Source organism: Capra hircus, chromosome 14 (assembly GCF_001704415.2).
Source record: "Capra hircus breed San Clemente chromosome 14, ASM170441v1, whole genome shotgun sequence".
Classification (NCBI taxonomy): domain Eukaryota; kingdom Metazoa; phylum Chordata; class Mammalia; order Artiodactyla; family Bovidae; genus Capra; species Capra hircus.
Window position 1 is genome coordinate 37,473,142 of NC_030821.1, and position 21,702 is coordinate 37,494,843.

Consider the following 21,702-nt stretch of genomic DNA (forward strand, 5'->3'; position numbering starts at 1 on the left):
CAAGTATTATGTTCCACAGCTGGTTGGTCTGAATCACTGCCAGGAAAATGAACCTCTTCTTGCCTCTGAGCAGCTAAGTTTGTCTTGATGTGATTTTCAGCATCAGCTCTGACAACAGTTGAGAATATCTGTATTTAAGAAGTAATCGAAAACTGACATTGTTTTAAATCATCTATAATTTTAATTTTTTCTGAAATACATTTGAGATAATTCTAGTACAAAGTATAATAAAACTGGAAGTATAATAAACCCTTTAAATCATTAGTAAGTATACAAGTGGAACAGATCTTGCTAGTCTCAGACTGGACAAAGTAGTGGTGCCCCAACGGTTACTTACTTGTATGTTAACACTGTATTAATAATTTGCTTCATTCCATTGGCATTTGATACATATGTGCATTTCTCTGTCACTGGAATGACTATAATGACAAATTTTCACCTTACTGCATGATCAAAATGGCATTGATAGAAATGAATTCCAGAGGCTGGGCCTGAGCAGGTAGGTGGTCACTCAGGCTTATGGCTCAGTCTTTATGACCTATACCTCTCAACTTTTATCCTCTGTTAAATACATGTGCATGTGTGCCAAGTTGCTTCAGTTATGTCAGACTCTCTGCGACCATATGTACTGTAGCCTGCCGGGCTCCTCTGTCCATAGAATTCTTCAGATAAGAATACTGAAGTGGGTTGCCATGCCCTCCTCCAGGGGATCTTTCCAACCCAGGGTTCAAACACGCGTCTTTTATGTCTCCTGCAGTGGCAGGCAGGTTCTTTACCACTAAGAGAAGCTGGAAGTCAGTTGAATGCATGCTATGTCATTAAATACTTTTTAAATCTTAAAAAAAAAAATAATAAGCCCCCCTGATTTCCCACTTGATCATTCAGGCAAATGTTCAGGGTCAGTTGCCTTGACACTTGCCTCTTGAACGATTTCCAAGACTCCTCTTTCCTCCCCATTGTGGCACCATCTTCACCACCATTTCCCCCACCGGATGGATATCTTGCCGCCAGATAATAGGGACACTTGTCAGCTCACATACAGATTAAGGCAGCAAGATATATGCATCCTCCATCCCCCGCCTTCTGCTCTGACTATGCATTTAGCGCTAACCGGTCCAGCCTCTCAGGAGCTGCTTGGATCCAGCTCCGTGTGGGCCAGTGTGCACCCCCAGTGACTGGCTGCTATTCCAGGCCCCTGCCAGTGAAATCAGAGCCTCCTAAATTCGCCCTGTCCTTGCAGTAAACACAATAAAGCAAAAATAATTACAAATTCTGTATCTAATCCCATGTTGCCCACAGCTCAGCATTCAGCATTTATAAATGTGCTGATCTATGATCAGATACTAATCTGGTTCTTTTCTGTATAAACAGAAATATCACAATAAGTTCAATGAGCTCTCATGAGAACTGCCCAAATCAAAAAGCTTTTTGTTTCTATTTAGACTGCACAATACCGTGTTTGATAAACTAGCTGTGCTAAGCAGTGGCTGAACAATTGAATTTAGACTTGTGGAAGCCTGGCTTCAGCTTATAATGAATATGAAATAGGATATCACTTAATTCCTAGAGCGTTCTGGCCCCCCCACCCCTCAGCCCCAACTCAAGAGGTAATGTTTCTGGGGAAAAATCAAAGAAACTTGTGTCATCTCTCCCACTCCTTTGCTGCCTATCATGTATGTAAAGCCTGGAGAAGGAAATGGCAACCCACTTCCGTATTCTTGCCTGGGAAATCCCATGGACAGAGGAGCCTGGGGAGCTATGTTCCATAGGGTCACAAAGAGTCAGACATAAATGAGTGACTAAACACATATGTAAAGAAGCATCCCAGCTAAAAGGGAAGGTGCTCAGGATTTCGAAACTATTAAAAATGAACAACCTAGTCATTTTGGGCAAATAAAAATTGGTCTATAAGTGTCTCCACTGGATATCTGGTCCTGGGAGTTCCCTTCTTCTGGTACTTACATGGGTGTCAGATGGTGCCTGGAAACTGGTTTAGAAAATGGGTAGTGGAATGGGGTAGACAACCTAGAATTAGAATGCAGGATATCACTTATGTTTTACTTAAATTTAGGCTTCATTTTGTTTTTATTATCTTTTTTTAAAAGTTAAATCACACTAGGAATTTTACTTCAACAAACACAATTAACTAACAAATAAATGTATAATAAACCACTTGTGCATGCATGCTAAGTCACTTCAATTGTGTCTGACCCTGTACGACCCTATGGACTGTAGCCTGCCAGGCTCCTCTGTCTGTGGGGATTTTCCAGGCAAGAATACTGGAGTGGGTTGCCATTTCCTTCTCCAGGGGATCTTCCCAACCCAGGAATCGAACCTGGGTCTGCTGCATTGCAGGTAGCCTCCTTACCGGCTAAGCCACAAGGAAGACTTGCCAAACCCATGTGCCACAACTACTGAAGCCTGTGTGCATAAAGCCTGTGCTCTGCAACAAGAGAAACCATCACAAAGAGAGGCCCATGCACCCCAACTAGAGAGTAGCCCCCAGTACTGCAACTAGAGAAAGCCAGCTGACAACAATGAAGACCCAGCGCAGTCAAAAATAAAAATAAATAAATAAATAACATTTTTTAAATATCACCTTCCAGTGTTTACTATCTCTCTAAATTGCTTTATTTTTCTTTAAAACATTTACTCATGTAGCATTATATGTATTTTACTTTCTTTTTTTCTTACCCCTTTCTACTATCTGCTACCTGAGGACAGGAATCTTTGTCTGTTTTTGCTTTATTCTTGGCATCTAGTAGTGTGTCTGTTACAGAAAAAGCACTCAACAATCAACTGCCGAATGAATTGAATGATGCAGGCCTGGTCAGTTCAGTTCAGTTCAGTTCAGTCGCTCAGTCATGTCTGACTCTTTGCAACCCCATGAATCGCAGCACGCCAGGCCTCCCTGTCCATCACCAACTCCTGGAGTTCACCCAGATTCACGTCCATCGAGTCAATGATGCCATCCAGCCATCTCATCCTCTGTCATCCCCTTCTCTTCCTGCCTCCAATCCCTCCCAGCATCAGAGTCTTTTCCAATGAGTCAACTCTTCGCATGAGGTGGCCAAAGTACTGGAGTTTCAGCTTCAGCATCATTCCTTCCAAAGAAATCACAGGGCTGATCATCTGAATGGACTGGTTGGATCTCCTTGCAGTCCAAGGCACTCTCAAGAGTCTTCTCCAACACCACAGTTCAAAAGCATCAATTCTTTGGCGCTCAGCCTTCTTCACAGTCCAATTCTCACATCCATACATGACCACAGGAAAAACCGTAGTCTTAACTAGACAAACCTTTGTTGGCAAAGTAATGTCTCTGCTTTTCAATATGCTATCTAGGTTGGTCATAACTTTTCTTCCAAGGAGTAAGCGTCTTTTAATTTCATGGCTGCAGTCACCATCTGCAGTGATTTTGGAGCCCCAAAAAGGAAAGTCTGACACTGTTTCCACTGTTTCCCCATCTATTTCCCATGAAGTGATGGGACCAGGTGCCATGATCTTCATTTTCTGAATGTTGAGCTTTAAGTCAACTTTTTCATTCCCACTTTCACTTTCATCAAGAGGCAAATCTTGCCTTGACAAATTTCCTTCAATATCAGCACCCTTAGGACTAGTTCTGTTCTTTTCAGATTTGGGTCCTGACCTTGAATTGCTACCCAGGTCTGTCTTCCATTATCTCCTAACAGAATTTTCTCTTATTTCAATATCCTGAATTCCTGAGTGTTTCTATTTCTGCAGGTCCCAGCCTTGTATTGTACTTGCCCATGGGATCAACGATCACTGATCATTTCACTTAGTGAAAAAATCATGTTTTCATTGTCATATATATGGACCAAGAATTATGCACATCCTAAGAACAAAATGATGAAGAGGACAGATATCTAGGTGTTATTATTGCCTTCATACCTTCTTCTGTCCTTCATCTTAGACCTTTAGTTCTTCCCTAACAATTCTGTTCATCTTCAAAGATGAAGGCCTAGTTTCAGGTCTAAAGTCTTTGGGTATGTCCTGTGCCATGATTGGGCTTCCCAGGTGGCGCCAGTGGCAAAGAATCCACGTGCCAAACCAGGAGACTTGAAAGACTCCTGCTTGATCTCTGGATCAGGAAGATTGCTTCAAGGAGGGCATGGCAACCCACTCCAGATTCCTGTCTGGAGATCCTGTGGACAGAGGAGCCTGGTGGCCTACAGTCCATAGGGTCGCAAAGAGTTGGACATGACTTAGCACACACACACACATGTATCCCAGTCTTAACTAACAAATTGTGCTCCCTGGAATTTGAAATTCAAGATTGGCCACAAATACATACCATGATACCTACCACAAAAAAATGTAAGAACACCTGAGTATGTGATTTTGTTGATTGCCTACTTACTGACCTTTTCCTTTGGTATTTTCATAAATACTGACTACTTTAAAAAAAAGAATTACAAATATTTTACTTAGCAAACCACTTTTTCCTGCTCTTCTCCTTCAGGACATTCTTCACTTAGCAACTAGGGCAATGGCAAGCTTGTTCAAAGAGCCAAGGGTTTAACTCTTATAAATCTGAAGTTCTCTCTATGGCTTAGAAGTGGAAAAACTTGTACCTTCTTAGGCTCCCCTGTTTTGTTTGTACAAGTTACTGCCTAATGGTTTTGATATTCATCATGCATTTTAATTACTGAAAATCTTTACTTTCTACAAAGAGCTTCACTTAGTGAAGCCTCATGAGATATACTCTGCTTCATGAGAAACCAGTGTTTGCTCTGAAACACAAAGCCAAACAATCCAATATGAAAGTCATGTAACAGCCCATCAGATAAGTGTTCAAACCCATTCTTTATCTGGTTATTACTAACGCTCCAAGTGTCTTGAGTTCACAAGTCCTCTACAATCCCACACAGTAATTGAATTCAAATGTCATCAACTTCTCTTTGATCTCTTTTCCTAGGAAGGATAATTGAAATGGGAAAATACCATGTGCTTCAACATCACCTGCAAGCAATATGTGCACTTATTGGTCCAATGGTTAATTCCTCAATCACGGTTTTCATTCATGCTCCAGTATCACCTTTCAAGCTCTGTTCACAGACCCAGAAGAAATGTGTCCAGGAATTTTTAATCCCTCAGCCCACAGTCTGCCCATTACACATGAGCACTTTTTTTTACAACCACAATATAACCAAAAATTAGCTTTCTTCTATTGCAGATCCAAGTTGAATGGACTGTATTATAAATACTTACTTTCTTTAGTCTAAGAAATGGAGTGGCCATGGTGAAGGTACAAAAAGGTAGCCAAAGCAGAGGTGCCACCCCTTGGGGCAGAGTGCTGGCTGCCAACTTCTCAGTTCAGGCTAGACTGAGTTTGTTCCCTATGTATCTTAAGGTTTCAAAAAACATCCCCTCCCACCAAATCCTAAGCAGTATAGTCAGTTTTATTTGCTGCTGTTGTTGTTCAGTCACTAAGTTACGTCTAACTCTTTGCAACCCATGAACCGCAGCATACCAGGCTCCTGTGTCCTCCACCATCTCCCAGAGGTTGCTCAGACTCATATCCAATTAGTTGGTGATGCTATCTAACCATCTCATCCTCTGTCACCCACTTTTCCTCCTGCCTTCAATCTTTCCCAGCAACTGAGTCTTTGCATCAGGTGGCCAAAGTATTGGAGCTTTAGCTTCAACGTCAATCCTTCCAATGAATATCAGGATTGATCTCTTTTAGGATTTACTGGTTTGATCTCCCTGTAGTCCAAGGGACTCTCAAGAGTCTTCTCCAACACCACAGTTCAAAAGTATCAATTCTTATCTTTATAATTGCAACCTAATACATATTCTCTAGAAAAACTTTAATGTTTCTGGACCTGAGAGAACCCCCAATATCTATCATCTGAAAACAGTGAGAGAATGAATTCAATCATTTTAAGGCCCAAACAACAGACCCTACTTCCTTCTTTCATTCTTCTGGTTTGTTCCACAAATAATGTTTTCTCTTTATAATCTTCCACCTTTCCTCTCTGATAATTTTTTTTCCAAGACAGCTTACTCTATGGTCTTAATAAAACCTTCTCTGATATTGCTACCTCACCAAGCTCTCAGTGGCTCTTCCTTTCCTTTAATTGCTAAAATCTTCATAGAATAGTCAAAATGCTCAGTACCTTCATCCGTCACTTTATAGTTGCTCCTTAACTCCCTGTAGTTTGAATCCCACAATCACACATTAGTTTCCAAAGAAACCAATGAAGTTTTAAATACCAAAAGCATTCTAAGTCATCAGGTTCCTTCAACATTTCCTACCCTTGTGAAATTTCCCCTAACTGGTTTCTATTTCTCTGTTGTGCTTTTATTTCCAAGATAATATTTTCTCTATTCCTTCATTCATTCTCCTTTCTGGTTCCCCCTCAAATAGAACTATTTCCCAAGATTCAGTCTTCAGCCTTCTGGTCCTTTATCTGTCATGCCCTACCTTGGAGAGCTCATCAAAGGTTTCAACCATCATCTCTAAAGCAAATCACTCTTTAATTTTGTCTCTTGCGTTGACACATCTCCTGAGATCTGAACTTCATTCCAATGGTTCACTATTTATCGTTGTGGAACTATCAAACCTGGAAACATCAATAAATATCTTCTAAAAAACTTATTTTCCCAGAAGCTGTTCCTACTCTTTCATTTACTGTCTCGGTAAATGTCACCCAAGTATGCATATCTTTTCTTAAAGAAACTTTGAGTAAGTGACTTCAGTTCAGTTCAGTCGCTCACTCATGTCCGACTCTTTGTGACCCCGTGAATCGCAGCACGCCAGGCCTCCCTGTCCATCACCATCTCCCGGAGTTCACTCAGACTCACGTCCATCGAGTCGGTGATGCCATGCAATCATCTCATCCTCGGTCGTCCCCTTCTTCTCCTGCCCCTAGTCCCTCCCAGCATCAGAGTCTTGTCCAATGAGTCAGCTCTTCACATGAGGTGTCCAAAGTATTGGACTTTCAGCTTTACCATCACTCCTTCCAAAGAAATCCCAGGGCTGATCTCCTTCAGAATGGACTGGTTGGATCTCCTTGCAGTCCAAGGGATTCCCAAGAGTCTTCTCCAACACTACAGTTCAAAAGCATCAATTCTTCGTGCTCAGCCTTCTTCACAGTCCAACTCTCACATCCATACATGACCACATGAAAAACCATAGCCTTGACTAGATGGACCTTAGTCACTAAAGTAACATCTCTGCTTTTGAATATGCTATCTAGGTTGCTCATAATTTTTCTTCCAAGGAGTAAGTGTCTTTTAATTTCATGGCTGCAATCACCATCTGCAGTGATTTTGGAGCCCCCCAAAATAAAGTCTGACACTGTTTCCACTGTTTCCCCATCTATTTCCCATGAAGTGATGGGACCGGATGCCATCATCTTCGTTTTCTGAATGTTGAGCTTTAAGCCAACTTTTTCACTTTTCAATTTCACTTTCATCAAGAGGCTTTTTAGCTCCTCTTCACTTTCTGCCATAAGGGTGGTGTCATCTGCATATCTGAGATAATTGATATTTCTCCTGGAAATCTTGATTACATCTTGTGTTTCTTCCAGCCCAGCATTTCTCATGATGTACTCTGCATAGAAGTTAAATAAGCAGGGTGACAATATACAGCCTTGACATACTCCTTTTCCTATTTGGAACCAGCCTCTTGTTCCATGTCCAGTTCTAACTGCTGCTTCCTGACCTGCATATAGGTTTCTCAAGAGGCAGGTCAGGTGGTCTGGTATTCCCATCTCTTGAACAGTTTTCCACAGTTTATTGTGATCCACACAGTCAAAGGCTTTGGCATAGTCAATAAAGCAGAAAGAGATGTTTTTTCTGGAACTCTCTTGCTTTTTCCATGATCCAGCAAATGTTGGCAATTTGATCTCTGCTTCCTCTGCCTTTTCTAAAACCAGCTTGAACACCAGGGAGTTCACAGTTCACGTATTGCTGAAGCCTGGCTTGGAGAATTTTGAGCATTGCTTTACTAGCATGTGAGATGAGTGCAATTGTGCGGTAGTTTGAGCATTCTTTGGCATTGCCTTTCTTTGGAATTGGAATGAAAACTGACCTTTCCCAGTCCTGTGGCCACTGCTGAGTTTTCCAAATTTGCTGGCATATTGAGCGCAGCACTTTCACAGCAGCATCTTTCAGAATTTGAAACAGCTCAACTGGAATTCCATCACCTCCACTAGCTTTGTTCGTAGTGATGCTTTCCAAGGCCCACTTGACTTCACATTCCAAGATCTCTGGCTCTAAATGAGTGATCACATCATCATGATTATCTGGGTCATGAAGATCTTTCTTGTGCAGTTCTTCCATGTATTCTTGCCACCACTTCTTAATATCTTCTGCTTCTGTTAGGTCCATACCATTTCTGTCCTTTATCGAACCTATCTTTGCATGAAATGTTCCCTTGGTATCTCTAATTTTCTGGAAGAGATCTCTAGTCTTTCCCATTCTGTTGTTTTCCTCTATTTCTTTGCATAGATCGCTGAAGAAGGCTTTCTTATCTCTTCTTGCTATTCTCTGGAACTCTGCATTCAGATGCTTATATCTTTCCTTTTCTCCTTTGCTTTTCGCCTCTCTTCTTTTCACAGCTATTTGTAAGGCCTCCTCAGACAGCCATTTTGCTTTTTTGCATTTCTTTTTCATGGGGATGGTCTTGATCCCCGTCTCCTGTACAATGTCACGAACCTCATTCCATAGTTCATCAGGCACTCTATCTATCAGATCTAGGCCCTGAAATCTATTTCTCACTTTCACTGTATAATCATAAGGGATTTGATTTAGGTCGTACCTGAATGGTCTAGCGGTTTTCCCTACTTTCTTCAATTTAAGTCTGAATTTGGCAATAAGGAGTTCATGATCTGAGCCACAGTCAGCTCCTGGTCTTGTTTTGGTTGACTATATAGCACTTCTCCATCTTTGGCTGCAAAGAATATAATCAATCTGATTTCGGTGTTGACCATCTGGTGATGTCCATGTGTAGAGTCTTCTCTTGTGTTGTTGGAAGAGGGTGTTTGCTATGATCAGTGCATTTTCTTGGCAAAACTCTATTAGTCTTTGCCCTGCTTCATTCCGCATTCCAAGGCCAAATTTGCCTGTTACTCCAGGTGTTTCTTGACTTCCTCCTTTTGCATTCCAGTCCCCTATAATGAAAAGGACATCTTTTGGGTGTTTTAGTTCTAAAAGGTCTTGTAGGTCTTCATAAAACCGTTCAACTTCAGCTTCATCAGCATTACTGATTGGGGCATAGACTTGGATAACTGAGATATTGAATGGTTTGCCTTGGAGATGAACAGAGATCATTCTGTCGTTTTTGAGATTGCATCCAAGTACTGCATTTCGGACTCTTTTTTTGACCATGGTGGCTACTCCATTTCTTCTGAGGGATTCCTGCCCACAGTTGTAGATATAATGGCCATCTGAGTTAAATTCACCCATTCCAGTCCATTTTAGTTTGCTGATTCCTAGATTGACAACGTTCACTCTTGCCATCTCTTGTTTGACCACTTCCAATTGAAGAAAGTAGGGAAACCCGCTAGACCATTCAGGTACGACCTAAATCAAATCCCTTATGATTATACAGTGAAAGTGAGAAATAGATTTCAGGGCCTAGATCTGATAGATAGAGTGCCTGATGAACTATGGAATGAGGTTCGTGACATTGTACAGGAGACGGGGATCAAGACCATCCCCATGAAAAAGAAATGCAAAAAAGCAAAATGGCTGTCTGAGGAGGCCTTACAAATAGCTGTGAAAAGAAGAGAGGCGAAAAGCAAAGGAGAAAAGGAAAGATATAAGCATCTGAATGCAGAGTTCCAGAGAATAGCAAGAAGAGATAAGAAAGCCTTCTTCAGCGATCTATGCAAAGAAATAGAGGAAAACAACAGAATGGGAAAGACTAGAGATCTCTTCCAGAAAATTAGAGATACCAAGGGAACATTTCATGCAAAGATAGGTTCGATAAAGGACAGAAATGGTATGGACCTAACAGAAGCAGAAGATATTAAGAAGTGGTGGCAAGAATACATGGAAGAACTGTACAAAAAAGATCTTCATGACCCAGATAATCATGATGATGTGATCACTCATCTAGAGCCAGACATCCTGGAATGTGAAGTCAAGTGGGCCTTGGAAAGCATCACTATGAACAAAGCTAGTGGAGGTGATGGAATTCCAGTTGAGCTGTTTCAAATCCTGAAAGATGCTGCTGTGAAAGTGCTGCACTCAATATGCCAGCAAATTTGGAAAACTCAGCAGTGGCCACAGGACTGGGAAAGGTCAGTTTTCATTCCAATTCCAAAGAAAGGCAATGCCAAAGAATGCTCAAACTACCGCACAATTGCACTCATCTCACATGCTAGTAAAGCAATGCTCAAAATTCTCCAAGCCAGGCTTCAGCAATACGTGAACTGTGAACTCCCTGGTGTTCAAGCTGGTTTTAGAAAAGGCAGAGGAAGCAGAGATCAAATTGCCAACATTTGCTGGATCATGGAAAAAGCAAGAGAGTTCCAGAAAAAACATCTCTTTCTGCTTTATTGACTATGCCAAAGCCTTTGACTGTGTGGATCACAATAAACTGTGGAAAACTGTTCAAGAGATGGGAATACCAGACCACCTGACCTGCCTCTTGAGAAACCTATATGCAGGTCAGGAAGCAGCAGTTAGAACTGGACATGGAACAAGAGGCTGGTTCCAAATAGGAAAAGGAGTATGTCAAGGCTGTATATTGTCACCCTGCTTATTTAACTTCTATGCAGAGTACATCATGAGAAATGCTGGGCTGGAAGAAACACAAGCTGGAATCAAGATTGCTGGGAGAAATATCAATTATCTCAGATACACAGATGACACCACCCTTATGGCAGAAAGTGAAGAGGAACTCAGAAGCCTCTTGATGAAAGTGAAATTGAAAAGTGAAAAAGTTGGCTTAAAGCTCAACATTCAGAAAACTAAGATCATGGCATCCGGTCCCATCACTTCATGGGAAATAGATGGGGAAACAGTGGAAACAGTGTCAGACTTTATTTTGGGGGGCTCCAAAATCACTGCACATGGTGATTGCAGCCGTGAAATTAAAAGACGCTTACTCCTTTGAAGAAAAGTTATGACCAACCTAGATAGTATATTCAAAAGAAGAGTCATTACTTTGCCGACTAAGGTCCATCTAGTCAAGGCATTGGTTTTCCTGTGGTCATATATTGATGTGAGAGTTGGACTTTGAAGAAGGCTGAGTGCCGAAGAATTGATACTTTTGAACTGTGGTATTGGAGAAGACTCTTGAGAGTGCCTTGGACTGCAAGGTAGATCCAACCAGTCCATTCAGAAGGAGATCAGCCCTGGGATTTCTTTGGAAGGAATGATGCTAAAGCTGAAACTCCAGTACTTTGGCCACCTCATGTGAAGAGTTGACTCATTGGAAAAGACTCTGATGCTGGGAGGGGTTGGGGGCAGGAGGAGAAGGGGACAACAGAGGATGAGATGGCTGGATGGCATCACTGACTCGATGGACGTGAGTCTGAGTGAACTCCGGGAGATAGTGATGAACAGGGAGGCCTGGCGTGCTGTGCTTCATGGGGTTGCAAAGATTTGGACACGACTGAGCAACTGAACTGAACTGAACTGAATTTGCCTTGATTCATGGACCTGACATTTCAGGTTCCTATGCAATATTGCTCTTACAGCATGGGACATTGCTTCGATCACCAGTCACATCCACAGGTGGGTATTGTTTTTGCTTTGGCTTCATCCCTTCATTCTTTCTGGAGTTATTTTCCACTGATCTCCAGTAGCATATTGGGCACCTACTGACCTGGGGAGTTCCTCTTTCAGTAGCCTATCATTTTGCCTTTTCATACTGTTCCTGGGGTTCTCAAGGCAAGAATACTGAAGTGGTTTGCCATTCTCTTCTCCAGTGGACCACATTCTGTCAGCTCTCTCCACCATGACCCGACCATCTTGGGTTGCCCCACGGGCATGGCTTGGTTTCATTGAGTTAGACAAGGAGGTGGTCCTAGTGTGATTAGACTGACTAGTTTTCTGTGAGTATGGTTTCAGTGTGTCTGCCCTCTGATGCCCTCTTGCAACACCTACCATCTTACCTGGGTTTCTCTTACCTTGGGTGTGGGGTATCTCTTCACGGCTGCTCCAGCAAAGCGCAGCCGCTGCTCCTTACCTTGGTCGAAGGCATCTCCTTACTGCTGGCCTTCCTGACCTTCAACGTGGGATAGCTCCTCTAGGCCCTCCTGCGCCCGCGCAGCCATTGGTCCTCGGGTTGCTCCTCCCAGCCACCACTCCTGGCCTCCGGCGCCGCCCCTGGCCTCCAGCGCAGGGTGGCTCCCCACGGCTGCTGCCTCTGGCCTCAGGTATGAGGTGGCTCTTCCCAGCCGCTGCCCTTGACCTCAGACTTGGGTAGCTCCTCTCGGCCACGCTTAGCGCGCCGGGTGGCGGCCGCCCGCGCTTAGTGTGAGTAAGTGAGTTACCTCCCTCATATCTTCCAGTTAGTAGTTAAACCCTGTTAGCTCGGCCTACTCAGTGTTGCCAACAATTATCCACTCCATCCTCGCCCATCAGCTGTCTTCTCATCCGGGCCCTCCTCTGCTCCCTCAGGCACCTTGACGATGTCTGCCAAATAGAGTACTTTATCCAGGTTCTTTCATCCATTCTGTCACTTTGAGTCAAGTCACCACTCTCGGGCCATTATCCTAAGTGGCTTCCTCTACTGGATGACGTCCAAACTCGTTGGCTACCTTTCAAACTTCGTTGGCCTCACGCCTTCATGTATAGCATAAACCCTGGCTACAGTTCTCACTTAAGGTTTCCAAATGCACTATCAAGTCTCTATGACTTCTGTAATCTTATTCTGTCTAGAATATTCTCCCTACTCCATTTTATCTAAGGAACTCTCACTTACGGGTACAAGTCCAGTTTAAATTTCAAATTCTCATCATTATATTCCCTATGTCTTCCCCAGTCAGCTCATAAGCAAAAGCCATGGCTCCTCATCAGTGTTCCCATAGCTGCTTATAGACGGTGAACACCTTTGGTGCTCAGACTGCATCTTATTCAGGACCTAACTCAGGGCTTGATATACTGCAGGTTCACCACGAGATTACCCACTTCACAAATATTTATTGCATCCTTGCCATACAGTGGACATTGTTTTTAAGTGTTGAAAATACCATTATGGAAAAAGTAGACACAATATTCACCTTCACAGGGCTTGTAGTTTACAGACAATTATACTAGATAATCACTGTAAAGATCAGAAGAATCAATATAGTGAAAATGAGTATACTACCCAAAGCAATTTACAAATTCAATGCAATCCCTATCAAGCTACCAGCCACAATTTTCACAGAACTAGAACAAATAATTTCAAGATTTGTATGGAAATACAAAAAACCTCGAATAGCCAAAGCAATCTTGAGAAAGAAGAATGGAACTGGAGGAATCAACTTGCCTGACTTCAGGCTCTACTACAAAGCCACAGTCATCAAGACAGTATGGTACTGGCACAAAGACAGACATATAGATCAATGGAACAAAATAGAAAGCCCAGAGATAAATCCACACACATATGGACACCTTATCTTTGACAAAGGAGGCAAGAATATACAATGGAGTAAAGACAATCTCTTTAACAAGTGGTGCTGGGAAAACTGGTCAACCACTTGTAAAAGAATGAAATTAGATCACTTTCTATCACCGTCCACAAAAATAAACTCAAAATGGATTAAAGATCTAAATGTAAGATCAGAAACTATAAAACTCCTAGAGGAGAACATAGGCAAAACACTCTCAGACATAAATCACAGCAGGATCCTCTATGATCCACCTCCCAGAATTCTGGAAATAAAAGCAAAAATAAACAAATGGGATCTAATTAAAATTAAAAGCTTCTGTACAACAAAGGAAAATATAAGCAAGGTGAAAAGACAGCCTTCAGAATGGGAGAAAATAATAGCAAATGAAGCAACTGACAAACAGCTAATCTCAAAAATATACAAGCAACTTCTGCAGCTCAATTCCAGAAAAATAAACGACCCAATCAAAAAATGGGCCAAAGAACTAAATAGACATTTCTCCAAAGAAGACATACGGATGGCTAACAAACACATGAAAAGATGCTCAACATCACTCATTATTAGAGAAATGCAAATCAAAACCACAATGAGGTACCACTTCACACCAGTCAGAATGGCTGCGATCCAAAAATCTGCAAGCAATAAATGCTGGAGAGGGTGTGGAGAAAAGGGAACCCTCCTACACTGTTGGTGGGAATGCAAACTAGTACAGCCACTATGGAGAACAGTGTGGAGATTCCTTAAAAAATTGCAAATAGAGCTACCTTATGACCCAGCAATCCCACTTCTGGGCATACACACCGAGGAAACCAGAATTGAAAGAGACACATGTACCCCAATGTTCATCGCAGCACTGTTTATAATAGCCAGGACATGGAAACAACCTAGATGTCCATCAGCAGATGAATGGATAAGAAAAGCTGTGGTACATATACACAATGGAGTATTACTCAGCCGTTAAAAAGAATTCATTCGAATGAGTTCTGATGAGATGGGTGAGACTGGAGCCAATTATACAGAGTGAAGTAAGCCAGAAAGAAAAACACCAATACAGTATACTAACACATATATATGGAATTTAGGAAGATGGCAATGACGACCCTGTATGCAAGACAGGAAAGAAGACACAGATGTGTATACCAGACTTTTGGACTCAGAGGGAGAGGGAGAGGGTGGGATGATTTGGGAGAATGGGAATTCTAACACGTATACTGTCATGTAAGAATTGAATCGCCAGTCCATGTCTGACGTAGGGTGCAGCTTGCTTGGGGCTGGTGCATGGGGATGACCCAGAGAGATGTTGTGGGGAGGGAGGTGGGAGGGGGGTTCATGTTTGGGAACGCATGTAAGAATTAAAGATTTTAAAATTTAAAAAAAATAAAAAATTAAAAAAAAAAAAGAAGCAACAAAGATTTCTTTAGCTTCATTGCATTTCTTGTGACTTGTATAATCTCTTTTAACCCCAGAGAGTAACTTCTTATATATGAAGTTGCTAGTTTCCTAAACTGCTAATTAATGCATAATTAGTAATAAGCTTGAAGAATGCAAAGAAATAGAGGAAAACAACAGAATGGGAAAGACTAGAGATCTCTTCAAGAAAATTAGAGATACCAAGGGAACATTTCATGCAAAGATGGGCTCAATAAAGGACAGAAATGGTCTGGACCTAACAGAAGCAGAAGATATTAAGAAGAGGTGGCAAGAATACATGGAAGAACTGTACAAAAAAGAGCTGCACAACCAAGATAGTTATGATGGTGTGATCACTCACCTAGAGCCAGACATCCTGGAATGTGAAGTCAAGGGGGCCTTAGGAAGCATCACTATGAACAAAGCTAGTGGAGGTGATGGAATTTCAGTTGAGCTGTTTCAAATCCTGAAAGATGACACTGTGAAAGTGCTGCACTCAATATGCCAGCAAATGTGGAAAACTCAGCAGTGGCTACAGGACTGGGAAAGGTCAGTTTTCATTCCAATCCCAAAGAAAGGCAATGCCAAAGAATGCTCAAACTACCACACAGTTGCACTCATCTCACATGCTAGTAAAGTAATGCTCAAAATTCTCCAGCAGGCTTCAGCAATACGTGAACTGTGAACTCCCTGGTGTTCAAGCTGGTTTTAGAAAAGGCAGAGGAAGCAGAGATCAAATGCCAACATTTGCTGGATCATGGAAAAAGCAAGAGAGTTCCAGAAAAAACATCTCTTTCTGCTTTATTGACTATGCCAAAGCCTTTGACTGTGTGGATCACAATAAACTGTGGAAAATTGTTCAAGAGATGGGAATACCAGACCACCTGAACTGCCTCTTGAGAAACCTATATGCAGGTCAGGAAGCAGCAGTTAGAACTGGACATGGAACAAGAGGCTGGTTCCAAATAGGAAAAGGAGTATGTCAAGGCTGTATATTGTCACCCTGCTTATTTAACTTCTATGCAGAGTACATCATGAGAAACGCTGGGCTGGAAGAAACACAAGCTGGAACCAAGATTGCCGGGAGAAACATCAATAACTTCAGATATGCAGATGACACCACCCTTATGGCAGAAAGTGAAGAGGAACTGAGAAGCCTCTTGATGAAAGTGAAAGAGGAGAGCGAAAAAGTTGGCTTAAAGCTCAACAATCAGAAAACGAAGATCATGGCATCCGGTCCCATCACTTCATGGGAAATAGATGGGGAAACAGTGGAAACAATGTCCGACTTTCTTTCGGGGGGCTCCAAAATCACTGCAGACGGTGATTGCAGCTATGAAATTAAAAGATGCTTACTCTTTGGAAGGAAAGTTATGACCAACCTAGATAGCATATTAAAAAGCAGAGACATTACTTTGCCAACAAAGGTTTGTCTAGGCCAGGCTATGGCTTTTCCAGTGGTCATGTATGGATGTGAGAGTTGGACTGTGAAGAAAGATGAGCACTGAAGAATTGATGCTTTTGAACTGTGGTGTTGGAGAAGACTCTTGAGAATCCCTTGGACTGCAAGGAGATCCAACCAGTCCATCCTAACGGAGATCAGTCCTGGGAGTTCTTTGGAAGGACTGATGCTAAAGCTGAAACTCCAATACTTTGGCCACCTCATGTGAAGAGTTGACTCATTGGAAACAACTCTGATGCTGGGAGGTATTGGGGGCATGAGAAGGGGATGACAGAGGATGAGATGGCTGGATGGCATCACCGACTCCCCATGAACATGAGTTTGAGTGAACTCTGAGGGTTGTTGATGGATAGGGAGGCCTGGCATGCTGAGATTCATGGGGTTTTAAAGAGTCGGACACAACTGAGCCACTGAACTAAACTGAACTGAAGCTTGAAGAAAATTAGCATAGTGATCTCATGCCTGAAACATTTTTTTCTTTAAGCAAAGGAAAAGTACTGAAGAAAAAATAGAGAAATATAGTGAATGTATAAACATCAAGGTGCATGCATGTGTGTGTGTGTGTAAGTCTGTTTTATTGTTTTTTGTGTGTTTTTTTTTTTTTGAGGGAGTTGAAGGAAATAAGTGAAGGGGAAAAGAGGACTCTATTGAGAGAGGCTAGAGAGACACAATGCTGAAAAAAGTGTAATGAGTAGCAGCTTAAGCCACAGTCTGTTCGTATATTTTTGGGCGATTACCCAGATGGTTCCAGAAACCACATTTTGTTACCAGTATCCTACAGTATTACTGAGTTTTCTAGCAGCAGGCTGGATTCTTCCAGGAACTGATTAGGCCTGCAGTTGTTTTGTTAGGCAAGCTGAACAAAAAGCAGTCACTCAGTTCTATTGAAGATAGCATTAATGAATTTAGAGAAAAGGGTGAGGCCATTCTGAGTGCTTCTGTGGATTCCTTGTAATTGATTGTAAAAATGTCCATAAGATTTTCCCTTATGAACAAGATACATTATAAAGTACTTGGCACTGCTAATCTTCATCACATGTGTTTTTCAATTCCAAGGAACAATTTACTTTTATCATTTATCTCACCTAAAAACATCCCCAGTGAGTGTTACAAAAGCTACAATAAATCACATGGACAGATGGCAGTATATAAATGCCAAAATGTAATCAGGCTTAGAGTTGTACCAAACAGCCTGCTGACATTGCCAGGCATAACAGGAAGGCTCAAAGCAGCACTTTCTCAGAGAAGCTTTCTCCTGCGCAAATTGGAAGGCTGTCAGAACACAGCCAGCTCGCCTGCTCCTGATGACTGTTAATGAGAACTCTGAAAGGAGGAGCAGCCAGAACCTCTTTGCTCTCCTTTCTTGGGCCCCATGGTCCCTTCCATTTGGTCAGATTCCCTCTGAGCATGACGAATAGGGATGCTAATATTTCCCGACCAACATCGTCCCAGTTAAGCCTCTTCCAACAAATCCAAACACTAGGTCCTCTGTCATCTGTCCAAACCCATTTTATCGCCCAGTTGAGCTTTTTTTTTTTTTTTTTTTTTTTTTTTGCTATAGACACAATTTCCTTGAATACAAGACATTAGAAAAAGTGAGTGTGCTACTGAGAAGGATTTCCATAGATAGAAAAACTAAAATATTTCAAAATATAGAGAAATGATTTCAAGTGAGAAAATGAGTATTATTTATTTGAGTCCTTAGGATGTGACAGAAACTGTACTAAATATTTTATTAGTATATCTATTTTCTCACGTAATCTTCAATCTGTTTGTGTGTGTGCATGCTCAGTTGTGTCCAACTCTGTGACTCCATGGACTGTAGCCCAGTAGGATCCACTGTCCATGGAATTTTCTAAGCAAGGATACTGGAGTGGGTCTCCATTTCCTAGTCCAGGTGATCTTCCCATGGATAGAACCCATGTCTCTTTTGTATCCTGCCTTGGCAGACGGATTCTTTACCAACCACTGCACCACCTAGGAAGCCCATTTAATCTTCAAATCAGCTGCCTATGAGATAGGTAGGTTTTATTATGAGATAGGTTTTATTATTTTTCCTATCATACAACTATGGAAAGAGACCCAGAGAAGTCAAGTAACTTCAGTATTTATACCTAGTAAGTGCAGGAGTAAAGACATGAATCCAGCTCTGGAAGAAGCCAAAGATTTGAATTTTAATGGTCTTCATTATGTGCTGTGCTTAGTTGCTAAGTTGTGTCCCACTCTTGCAACCCCATGGACTGTAGCCTACCAGGATCTTCTGTCCATGGGGTTCTCCAGGCAAGAATTCTGGGGTGGTTTTCCATGCCCTCCTCCAATCTTCCCATCCCAGGTATCAAACCCAGGTCTCCCACATTGTGGGTGGATTCTTTATCATCTGAGCCACCAGGGAAGACCAAGAATACTGGAGTAAGTAGCCTATCCCTTTTCCAAGGGCTCTTCCTAACCCAGGAATCAAACCAGGGTTTTCTGCATTGCTGGCAGATTCTTTATGAGCTGAGCTACCAGGGAATTCTAGAATCAGCAATTGTCCAATAATTGTGCAAATAAATTTAAGAATGTTTTAGATGCTTGTATGGTATTTATTAACTCCTAATAAAATAGAATGTTCTTTTCAAAAGCCTTATTAAAAAGAAACCCGTGACTGCAGTTTACTCCACATTTCTGCTTTTAATAGTTTGAGGGGCTTCCTAGTAGAGGGGCCACAGTATGTACTTGCTGTGCTCTGCACCTCTTTTCCAATTTCACCTGAGTCTGGAGAAGAGCAAACTGCACAAGGGAAATCAGACTACTAGTACTACTACCCTCAACTACTTAACTATTTTAAAAATGCATTGTCTAGAAAGCAGTATCGTCACACATTTCTTAGTCATGACCTATTAGGAGGCTTTACGGCAAGGGACATTTACTAAAATAGAATTCAGAACCCCAAGCAAGAAACTTCAAAATAAATGAGAAAACATTTTTAAATTGACCCTCCATTGAATATTTTAAAAGTGCTAGGAACTCTATCAACATCTCACTCTATTCTCATTAAAATTCTAAAATCTGTTCTGTTGTCCACATTTTACAGATAAGAAAATGATGCCTTGAAGAGTTAAACAATTTGCCCCAGAGTCTTAACCGCCTGACTGAAACACAAACCTGGGGAGTTATAGTGTTTGGCTTTTAACTTTGATCCCATACAACTTCTCATAAGAATGGGCTGATAGGTTTTTATGAGTCATAGAAAAGAGCCATCAATTGGACACATCACAAGTATACACAGGAGAACATGGGGAAAATGGGAATTATTTATTGCATGCATCCAAGCAACATACAAAATATAAGAATAAAATCACTATCCTCAAGGCAAAAGAGAGGACTTAGAAATATAATTTGGTATTGGCTTCATTGTGTAACTCTGTAGAGCTCTGGAAAGCAATCCACCTCTGTTTCATTAATTTACAATTAGGGAGACTATTTGACCTCTCTCTTCCTCATAGAAATGTTTTAAGAAACACTAAAAAATGAAACAATCATTGTAAATATTTCTAATTTGATATGTTAATGTATCAGTATCATGGTATATTAGGGAGCTTCAACTTTATTCTTTAAGCAGTAAGTTGCTGCTGGTGATTTCCAGGGAGAAGCATAACATGTTTAAATTATGGGGGCCTCTGACACAATATGTAGAATGGATTGAAAGGCGTGAGCTCTAAGTGTCTTGATGTGACTGCAACGTTAGAAAGCATGTCCGAAGCACAGGAAGCTGGCTGTGGGCTAAGTAAAGAAAGATGGGAAAGGAAATGGTCATGTGGGAATGCACTGGAAGAAAAGAAACATCTAGAACTGGGAATCAGGTCAAGGATGCTGCTTCAGCTCACTGCTTACTCACTGTCTTAGAAACATCAAAATAATGTGATGACTTTTAATTCCAACAAGAAGATTTAAGAGTTGGTGGCAGCATAAGATGAGAATGCATTAATACACCTCTGAGAAGCAAATGTGAGGAAGGCATGGCAACCCGCTCCAGTATTCTTGCCTGGAGAATCCTATGGACTGAGGAGCCTGGCGGGCTACAGTCCATGGTGTCGCAGAGTGAGACACGACTGAAGCAACTGAGGATGCACAGAAACAAATATACAACAGCCATTAAAAAAAAAAAGGAAACTTTGACATTTGCAACAACATGGGTGGACTTAGAGGGTATTGTGCTTAGTGAAACGTCAGATGTCGAATATAAAAAAACATAAAACAAACTAGTGAATATAACAAAAACAACAACAAAAAAAAAAACAGACTCACAGTTACAGAGAACAAAATAGTGATTACCAGCAGAGAGAAGAAAAGGGAGAGAGGAAACACAGGGGTGAGAGATTAATAAGTACAAACTATTTTATTGACTATGCCAAAGCCTTTGACTATGTGGATCACAATGAACTGGAAAATTCTAAAAGAGATGGGAATACCAGACCATCTGACCCGCCTCTTGAAAAACCTATATGCAGGTCAGGAAGCAACAGTTAGAACTGGACGTGGAACAACAGACTGGTTCCAAATAGGAAAAGGAGTATGTCAAGGCTATGTATTGTCACCCTGCTTATTTAACTTCTATGCAGAGTACATCATGAGAAACGCTGGGCTGGAAGAAGCACAAGCTGGAATCAAGATTTCCGGGAGAAATATCAATAACCTCAGATATGAAGATGACACCACCCTTATGGCAGAAAGTGAAGAGGAGCTAAAAAGCCTCTTGATGAAAGTGAAAGAAGAGAGTGAAAAAGTTGGCTTAAAGCTCAACATTCAGAAAATGAAGATCATGGCATCTGGTCCCATCTCTTCATGGGAAATAGATGGGGAAACAGTGGAAACAGTGTCAGACTTTATTTTTGGGGCTCCAAAATCACTGCAGATGATGATTGCAGCCTTGAAAGAAAAGTTACGACCAACCTAGGCAGAATATTAAAAAACAGAGACATTACTTTGTCAACAAAGGTCTGTCTAGTCAAGGCTATGGTTTTTCCAGTAGTCATGTATGGATGTGAGAGTTGGACTATAAAGAAAGCTGAGCGCCAAAGAATTGATGCTTTTGAACTGTGGTGTTGGAGAAGACTCTTGAGAGTCCCTTGGACTGCAAGGAGATCCAACCAGTCCATCCTAAAGGAGATCAGTCCTGGGTGTTCTTTGGAAGGACTGATATTGAAGCTGAAACTCCAATATTTTGGCCACCTGATGCGAAGAGCTGACTCATTTGAGAAGACCCTGATG